Source organism: Entelurus aequoreus, linkage group LG05 (genome assembly GCF_033978785.1).
Source record: "Entelurus aequoreus isolate RoL-2023_Sb linkage group LG05, RoL_Eaeq_v1.1, whole genome shotgun sequence".
Lineage (NCBI taxonomy): Eukaryota > Metazoa > Chordata > Actinopteri > Syngnathiformes > Syngnathidae > Entelurus > Entelurus aequoreus.
In genome coordinates this window covers 24,026,091-24,034,563 of record NC_084735.1, presented here as the reverse complement: position 1 = coordinate 24,034,563, position 8,473 = coordinate 24,026,091, and positions in this window count along the sequence as shown.

Below are 8,473 nucleotides of genomic sequence, written 5' to 3'. Positions count from 1 at the left end.
GGAATGACATTCCTGTAATTTGAAGATAGAAAACCAACAGCCCTTGGCTGCATCACTCAAAAACAGTTTTGACTTTAGAAGGTGTGTTGACAGGAGTGACACTCCTGTCATTTGAAGATAGAAAACCAACAGACCTTAGCTGCGTCACTCAAGAATACGTGTTAACATTAAAGGTGTGTTGACAGGGGTGACAGTCTTGTTATTTAAGGTTAGAAACCAAAAAATGCTTTTCTGCCTCACCCAAAAACAGTTTTGACTTTAAAGGTGTGTTGACAGGAGTGCCACTTCTGTCACTTGAAGATAGAACTCAAACATGTTTTGCTGTCTTGCCCCAAAACATGGGTTGGACTTTAAAGGTGTGTTGACAGGAGTGACAGTCCTGTCATTTGAAGATAGAAAAGCAACAGACCTTGGCTGCATCACTCAAGAATACTGTGTTAACATTAAAGAAGTGTTTACAGGAGTGACACTTCTGTCACATGAAGATAGAACCCAAACATGTTTTGCTGTCTCACCCAAAAACATGGTTTTGACATTAAAGGTGTGTTGACAGGGGTGACAGTCCTGCCATTTGAAGATAGAAAACCAAAATACCTTGGCTGTGTCACTCAAGATCACCATGTTAACATTTAAGGTGTGTTGACAGGAGTGACAGTCTTGTTATTTTAAAGTTGGAAACCAAAAATGCTTTGCTGCTTCACCCAAAACCAGTTTTGACTTTAAAGGTGTGTTGACAGGAGTGTCAATTCTGTCACTTGAAGATAAAACTCAAACATGTTTTGCTGTCTCGCCCCAAAACACGGGTTTGACTTTAAAGGTGTGTTGACAGGAGTGACAGTCTTGTTGTTTAAGGTTAGAAACCAAAAAATGCTTTTCTGCCTCGCCCAAAAACAGTTTTAACTTTAATGGTGTGTTGACAGGAGTGACACCGTTGTCACTTGAAGATAGAACCCAAACATGTTTTGCTGTTTCACCCAAAAACACGGGTTTGACTTTAAAGGTGTGTTGACAGGAGTGACAGTCTTGTTATTTTAAAGTTGGAAACCAAAAATGCTTTGCTGCTTCACCCAAAAACAGTTCTGACTTTACAGGTGTGTTGACAGGAGTGCCACTTCTGTCACTTGAAGATAGAACCCAAACATGTTTTGCTGTCTCGCCTCAAAACACGGTTTTGACATTAAAGGTGTGTTGACAGGGGTGAGAGTCCTGCCATTTGAAGACAGAAAGCCAACAGACCTTGGCTACATAACTCAAGAATACCGTGTTAACATTAAAGGCATGTTGACAGTAGTGACAGTCTTATTTAAGGTTAGAAACCAAAAAATGCTTCGCTGACATTAGAGTTGTGTTGACAGGGGTACCACTCCTGTCATTTGAAGATAGAAAACCAATGCATTTGAGTTTGCACTCTCCAAAATACAAAATGCTAGCAATGCCAGGAAGACCGCTGGGGAGGTTAGCGTTACTTTCCTTTAAAATTGGGAAGCACACCTGTAAAAAAAAAAACAAAAAAAATTCCCCCGATTGTGCTTAGAAGACTAGAAAATTGCGCTCATTTATTCCAAAATTCCACTTGGCAGCGTGTTGTGTACAAAGCTACCTCGGTGAGACTACTCTGTTGCCACTGGGAGAAAAACGGGGTCCGTTATTTGACTTTTTGATGGCGGGCACAGCAAGACGCAGCAACACAAATAGTCGCAAAGGCGTGATGGAAATCATTTTACTGCACTTTCATTTGGCGGAGGGGAAAAAAGCCAGCGTGAGACATTTGTCAAACAGGCAGACAGAAAACTTGCATTAACAACAGGCTTTTGCATAGGCCTCTATGTCCTATTTTATTAGTGTTATTGAAATATAAGCTACTTTGAATATTAACACTATTATTTAAAAATTCTACATTCAGTGTTTCCCACACATTCATTTATTTGTGGCGGCCCGCCACAAAATAATTACGTCCGCCATAAATTTAAAAAATAAAAATAAATAAATAAAAAAATTGTTTTATTTTTTTTGGTGTCCTGTCCAGCTTCTCAGGCAAATCATATAGTTGATGTAGATGCCCATATCGGCTGTTCAGATTTACTTTACAAAAGAGAAGTGTAGGATACTTCTCTTGTTGCCTTATTTGTATTTGACTTTATTAAATGTATTTATATTAGAAACACAACATGTGTATATAACAAAGGGTGCAAAGTCTGCAGGCAGTAGGAAACACATGGTTAAGTGTAGGGAGTAAAACTGATGGCAGTCTAAAGTTCAAGATTTTTGGAGCTCTTTGTTCAGTGGATCAGATGTTTGATGAAGCTCTGTGTCTATCTACCACCACTATTGTTTTCTGTTTATTTGTTACTGACTGTGGCAGGACACCTCTGCCTCTGTTTCACTTTATGTTGCTGGTAAATAATATGGTTGTAGTAGTAGGCTAAAGTTAAATTATTTAGTATGCACTAATTAAAGGGGCAGAGCTTTAAGAGACATTTTAGCTTTTATATTTTATAAGATATATTTTTTGTAAGAACCACAATTAATAAATATATTTCAGTGAATAACTTATTGTTCAAATCTGTATATAAATATGTACATAAAGTGTTGTAATTATATTGTAAAATGTATGGATGGACGTTTAAAACAAAACTGTTATTATTAATTAGTAAGTATACGTTTTTTGAGCCTTTTTTAGAGAAAATCATATCATTGTAGTAAATTATGCAAATTACTCGAAGATGTCATGGTGACCACGCCCATAGCCACGCCCCCAACCGCCACAGGTATCTTGGCAGTTAATGGGAAACACTGACATTATATAATGATTTTATCTGGAAAAACGATACTCCTCCATCACTGTGCGATAATGACTCCTAATGGACCAATCCATTTAGGAAGAAAGCACTTGGGTGATGAATACATTACTTCCATCTTTTCTGTTTTTTTTTCCCCCCCACTCCTTAAATGTCAGCAGGAAGTGGGCGCAGGAAGTAGCCGATGGAAGTGTCCGCTTGACTGACACGCTCTTATGAGCATTCTTACAGTGCGCGCCTTTATTCCGGCGGTGCCCACGTGAATTAGAAATTCAAATCGGCCCGGAGGTGCACTTTTCCTGGCAACGCACAAGCAGCAGCACCTCCTCGCTTTATTGGCCCCATCAGGTGGACCCGTGCTTGCTCAGCGTTTGTTGCGAAGAGAACACGCCTCCCTGCCCTCCTTCTGCATTCAACCTCCAATGCTTTTCTACCCTTTTATGTGATCACTTCTTCCCTGCGAAGCCATCATTGATGGCAGTGGCTTAATGATGCCTGAACAGTCACGTGTTTGTTTTGATTTGTTCTGGCGGAGGAGGAACACGCTGTGTTTACTGGCAAACGTCACGGTGGGAAACTCAAAAGACGGGCGGATCGGATGAGGTTTTCGGTTTGGAGCGAGCGTATCGTCAACTCTGTCTAAGGCCGCGGCTACAGAAGTAAGGAATTACACTTCTGATGAGCTAGGGGTGTGTTAACAGGAGTGACACCCCTGTCATTTGTCGACAGGAGTGAGGTTTTTGGCGGCCCCTTTCATGCAAAAAGGCTCGCCGTTCGAGATGTGATTGTGGTTTAAAGATAGAAAATGCTGCCTGGTTCGTGGCAAAACGATCCCATTAGAGTTGTGGTTAGAGATGTCCGACAATGGCTGTCCAACTCTTAATTACCGATTCCAACCGATACCGATACATACAGTCGTGGAATTAACACATTATTATGCCTAATTTTGTTGTGATGCCCCGCTGGATGCATTAAACAATGTAACAAGGTTTTCCAAAATAAATCAACTCAAGTTATGGAAAAAAAAATGCCAACATGGCACTGCCATATTTATTATTGAAGTCACAAAGTGCATTCTTTTTTTTTAACATGCCTCAAAACAGCAGCTTGGAATTTGGGACATGCTCTCCCTGAGAGAGCATGAAGAGGTTGAGATGATATTGCAGCGTCCCGGAAGAGTTAGTGCTGCAAGGGGTTCTGGGTGTTTGTTCTGTTGTGTTACGGTGCGGATGTTCTCCCGAAATGTGTTTGTCATTCTTGTTTGGTGTGGGTTCACAGTGTGGCGCATATTTGTAACAGTGTTAAAAGTTCTTTTTACGGCTACCCTCAGTGTGACCTGTATGGCTGTTGACCAAGTATGCCTTGCATTCACTTGTGTGTGTGAAAAGCCGTAGATATTATGTGATTGGGCCGGCACGCAAAGGCAGTGCCTTTAAGGCACGCCCCCAAAATTGTTGTCTGGGTAGAAATCGGGAGAGATTCGGGAGAATGGTTGCCCCGGGAGATTTTCGGGAGGGGCACTGAAATTCGGGAGTCTCCCGGGAAAATCGGGAGGGTTGGCAAGTATGACTGGGAGACGCAACTGCTCTGTACTTCTCCCTATGTCCGTGTACCACTCCGTACAGCGGCGTTTTAAAAAGTCATACATTTTATTTTTTGAAACCGATACCGATAATTTCCAATATTACATTTTAAAGCATTTATCGGCCGAGAATATCGGCAGTCTGATATTATCGGACATCTCTAGTTGTGGTGCTACTCCTGTCTAGGGTTGTACGGTATACCGATATCAGTATACTAATGAATCATATTCGCCTCTGAAAAGTACCGGTCCGCCACCACCCCGCGCCCCCGTCGTCGTCATGTCATGTCATTGCTGGTTTACGAGCAGAGGAGCATGTTCGGCAGCGCACAATAACGGAGTACTTACACGCAGACACAGTGTGTAGACAGAAAAGGGAGAACGGGCGCATTTTGGCTTAAAAACTAACGATAAAGGTGAAGTTATAACACTGAAAAGTGCTTTAAGACATGGCTAGCTAGCTAGCGGCTAACATCCAGCACCCCCAGTCGACAAAATTTGCTGCCTCATTCATTGAAGAACAGTCTTGCCATGGGAGGTATTGACAGGCTTGACACGGGAGTCATTTGTAGATGGACAACAAAAAGTGTTGCCTCGTTTAGGAACACAGTCTTGCCATGAGAGGTGTTGACAGGAGTGACACAATCTCAGTGTTCATGCCTCATTCATTGAAGGACAGTCTTGCCGTCAGAGGTGTGTTGACGGGAGTGAATCAATCCCAGTTTGTATGCCTCATTAAATGAACAGTCTAGCCATGAGATGTGTGTTGACAAGTGTGACACGATCCCAGTTTTCATGCCACATTCATTTAAGAACAGTTTTGCCATGGAGAGGTGTGTTGACAGGGGTGACACAATCCTTGTTTTCATGCTACATTCATTTAAGAAGAGTCTAACAATTGGAGACGTGTTAACAGGAGTGACACTGGAGTCATTTGTAGATAGACAACAAAAAGTGCTGCCTTGTTTAAGATTTGCAGTCCTCCGATTAGATCCGCGTTGACAGAAGTGGCCTTCCTCTAAAGACAGAACCTAATTTGCTGCCTCAATCATTTAAGAACAGTCTTCTCATGAGTGGTGTGTTTACAGGAGTGACACCGGAGTCCTTTGAAGATAGAAAAAGCCCAGCTGTCCCAATTGTCCATGAACAGTCTTGCAATTAGAGATATCTTTACAAGAATAACATTCCTGTCATGTCTATAAATGTTCTCATTCATCCAGGTCATTCAATCGATCCCAACTGGACTGTTTGGTTTGTCTTAGAATACGTTTCGCCTCTCATCCGAGTAGTTGCCCAGGCTACTCCTGGTTTTGGAGTATACATATTTGGGTTTCGGCACCGGCCGCTAAACTAGATCTGACTCATATGGGTCTAAGACTACAGCGCAAAAAGTCAGTGTTCAAAAAAAAGGGAAAAAAATTAATTTTAAAATTATTTTACTTGAACTAAGCAAAATTATCTGCCATTAGAACAAGAAAATTTGGCGTGTCAAGACTTTCCAAAACAAGTAAAATTAGCTAACCTCAATGAACCCAAAAATACCTTAAAATAAGTATATTCTCACTAATAACGAGTGCCCTTTTCTTTATAGAAAAAACAAATATGAGACCTTTTTTCTCAATATGTTGAAAGATATTCTTAACTTAAGTAAATGCTAGTGCCATTATCTTGACATAATGGTATGCGCTCGGCATTACATTTCTTGAAAACAAAAAAATTATTTTTCTTAATGGAAAGGCAACAAGGCAACCGCTTGTTACTCTCTGGGTCTCCTAGCTGCTCAGGCAAATCATATGGTCTAAAAATGCATTTTCCCATCGATAACATGACATCATCGTGCCAAGTGCGTGTATATATATATATATATATATATATATATATATATATATATATATATATATATATATATATATATGTATATATATATATATATATGTATATATATATATATATAAATATTTAGAGGCCGGCCCGAAGAATTTATCTGAATGTGCATGAACTATTTCTGTTTCAAAATTGTTTGAAATGTCACATGTTAAATGTTTAAATATTAACTGTCAGTTTACTGTACTGTGCCAACTGTACTACTATATGAGTACATCTTTTCTATTGTTTCATTAAAAATAAAACAGCAAAGTCCATTTGGCTGTCATCGGTTTCAATTATGAGACACAATTGTGTCAAAGTCATGATTTTTTACTTTTTGCTTGATAAGAAATTATTACTTTGAAAAAGCAGTTTTATACTTGTGAGTGTTGATGACAAAGCTTTGCAACAGTTGATATTCTAGTTTCAAGCATGTTTTACTCAATATAGGTCATCAAATATCTTACTGAGATCATTTAGGACCAAAAAACTTAAAACAAGTAAAACACTCTAACATAAAATCTGCTTAGTGAGAAGAATTATCTTATCAGACCGAAAATAAGCAAATATCACCCTTATTTGAGATATTTAATCTTACTTAGATTTCAGTTTTTGCAGTGTAGATCGGACCAATCTGAGTCTAAGACTAGATCTGACCAATCTAAGTCTATGAGCACGAACTGTTGAAGCCTACTCGGATGGGAGGCGAAACGTCTTCTAAGACAAACCAAACAGTCCAGTTGCGATCGATTGAATGACCTGGGATGTTTGCCGTGAGAGGTGTGTTGACAGGTGTGACACACATGTCAAAGATGCAAACCAAACGTTGTGTACATCACAGGTCTACGGACAGGAGCAACAATGGTAATTTGAAGAAAAGGTAGTTTTGCAGCAGCAGGCCATGACACACAAAGTCAGTCAGTAAAGTCTGCAAAAGGCAGCATCAGCCTCACCGAAGGCAGTCGATCCAGGAAAAGGTGCAGCTGTTTTTTCGCTTGAACTCCATTACAAGCAACCGGGAAGCTGCGGCGTGTCGAAGGCAATCAGCACAGAGCATGACTGCAACAATGAGGCCACAAAAAGCCACTTCCTGGTTAATTAAGCATTTTTTCCGCAGACACGAGAGGGCAGGCGGGGGTCGTACTCTAACCTGCGGCCTGAGTCTTTGAGGGCAGTAAACCAACATGACAAAGTTAAAAAACTATTTTTTTAACCATTATCGGAGAAGATGATGAACTATAATGAAAAGTACCACAAAATTCATGTTTATACCAGCAAGAGGAATGCAGCCAAAAAAAACATGTCTGCATGAAATGTGATGCAAAATAATGCAACACAGATGATACAATATTTCCTCTTATACTGGCTGGGGGTGTTTATTTACTCAACCGCAGAGAGTACCGGGTGTGTATTAGGGGTTTGGCATTGTGACGGAATTTCTTCAAATAAATATGAGATCACAAATAATTCAAAAATACAAAACAAATTCAAAAATAGCTGTATTACGTCACAAAAAAATACAATACAATCAAAAGTTACATAAACATATGTTATACACCCATTTTAATCCCTCACATATTTGAAATATGAAAATATTTATTTCAACGAATGAAGGTCAGGACCAGGGGTGTCCGAACTTTTCCCACTGAGGGCCACAGACTGAAAAATGAAAGCATGTGGGGGCAATTTTGATCATTATCATTGTCAAAATACAATATTTGCTGTTCCCTCAGTTTTGGTGAGCATTAAATGTCCTGGAAACCCAATAAGGTCTCAGTCATTAAAGCAAAAAATATGTGTGTTTAATATATATATATATATATATATATATATACACAGTATATATATATATATATATATATATATATATATATATATATATATATATATATATATATATATATATATATATATATATATATATATATATATATACATACACATATATATATATATACATACATACACACACACACACATACATATATACACACACACACACATATACTGTATACATGTATATATATATACATATATATATATATACATATATATATACATATATATATACACAATATATACAACATACACACACATATATATATACACACACACATATAAATATATACATATACACACACACACACACACATATACTGTATACATATATATATATATATATATGTATTTATATATATATACACACATACACAGTATATACATACAT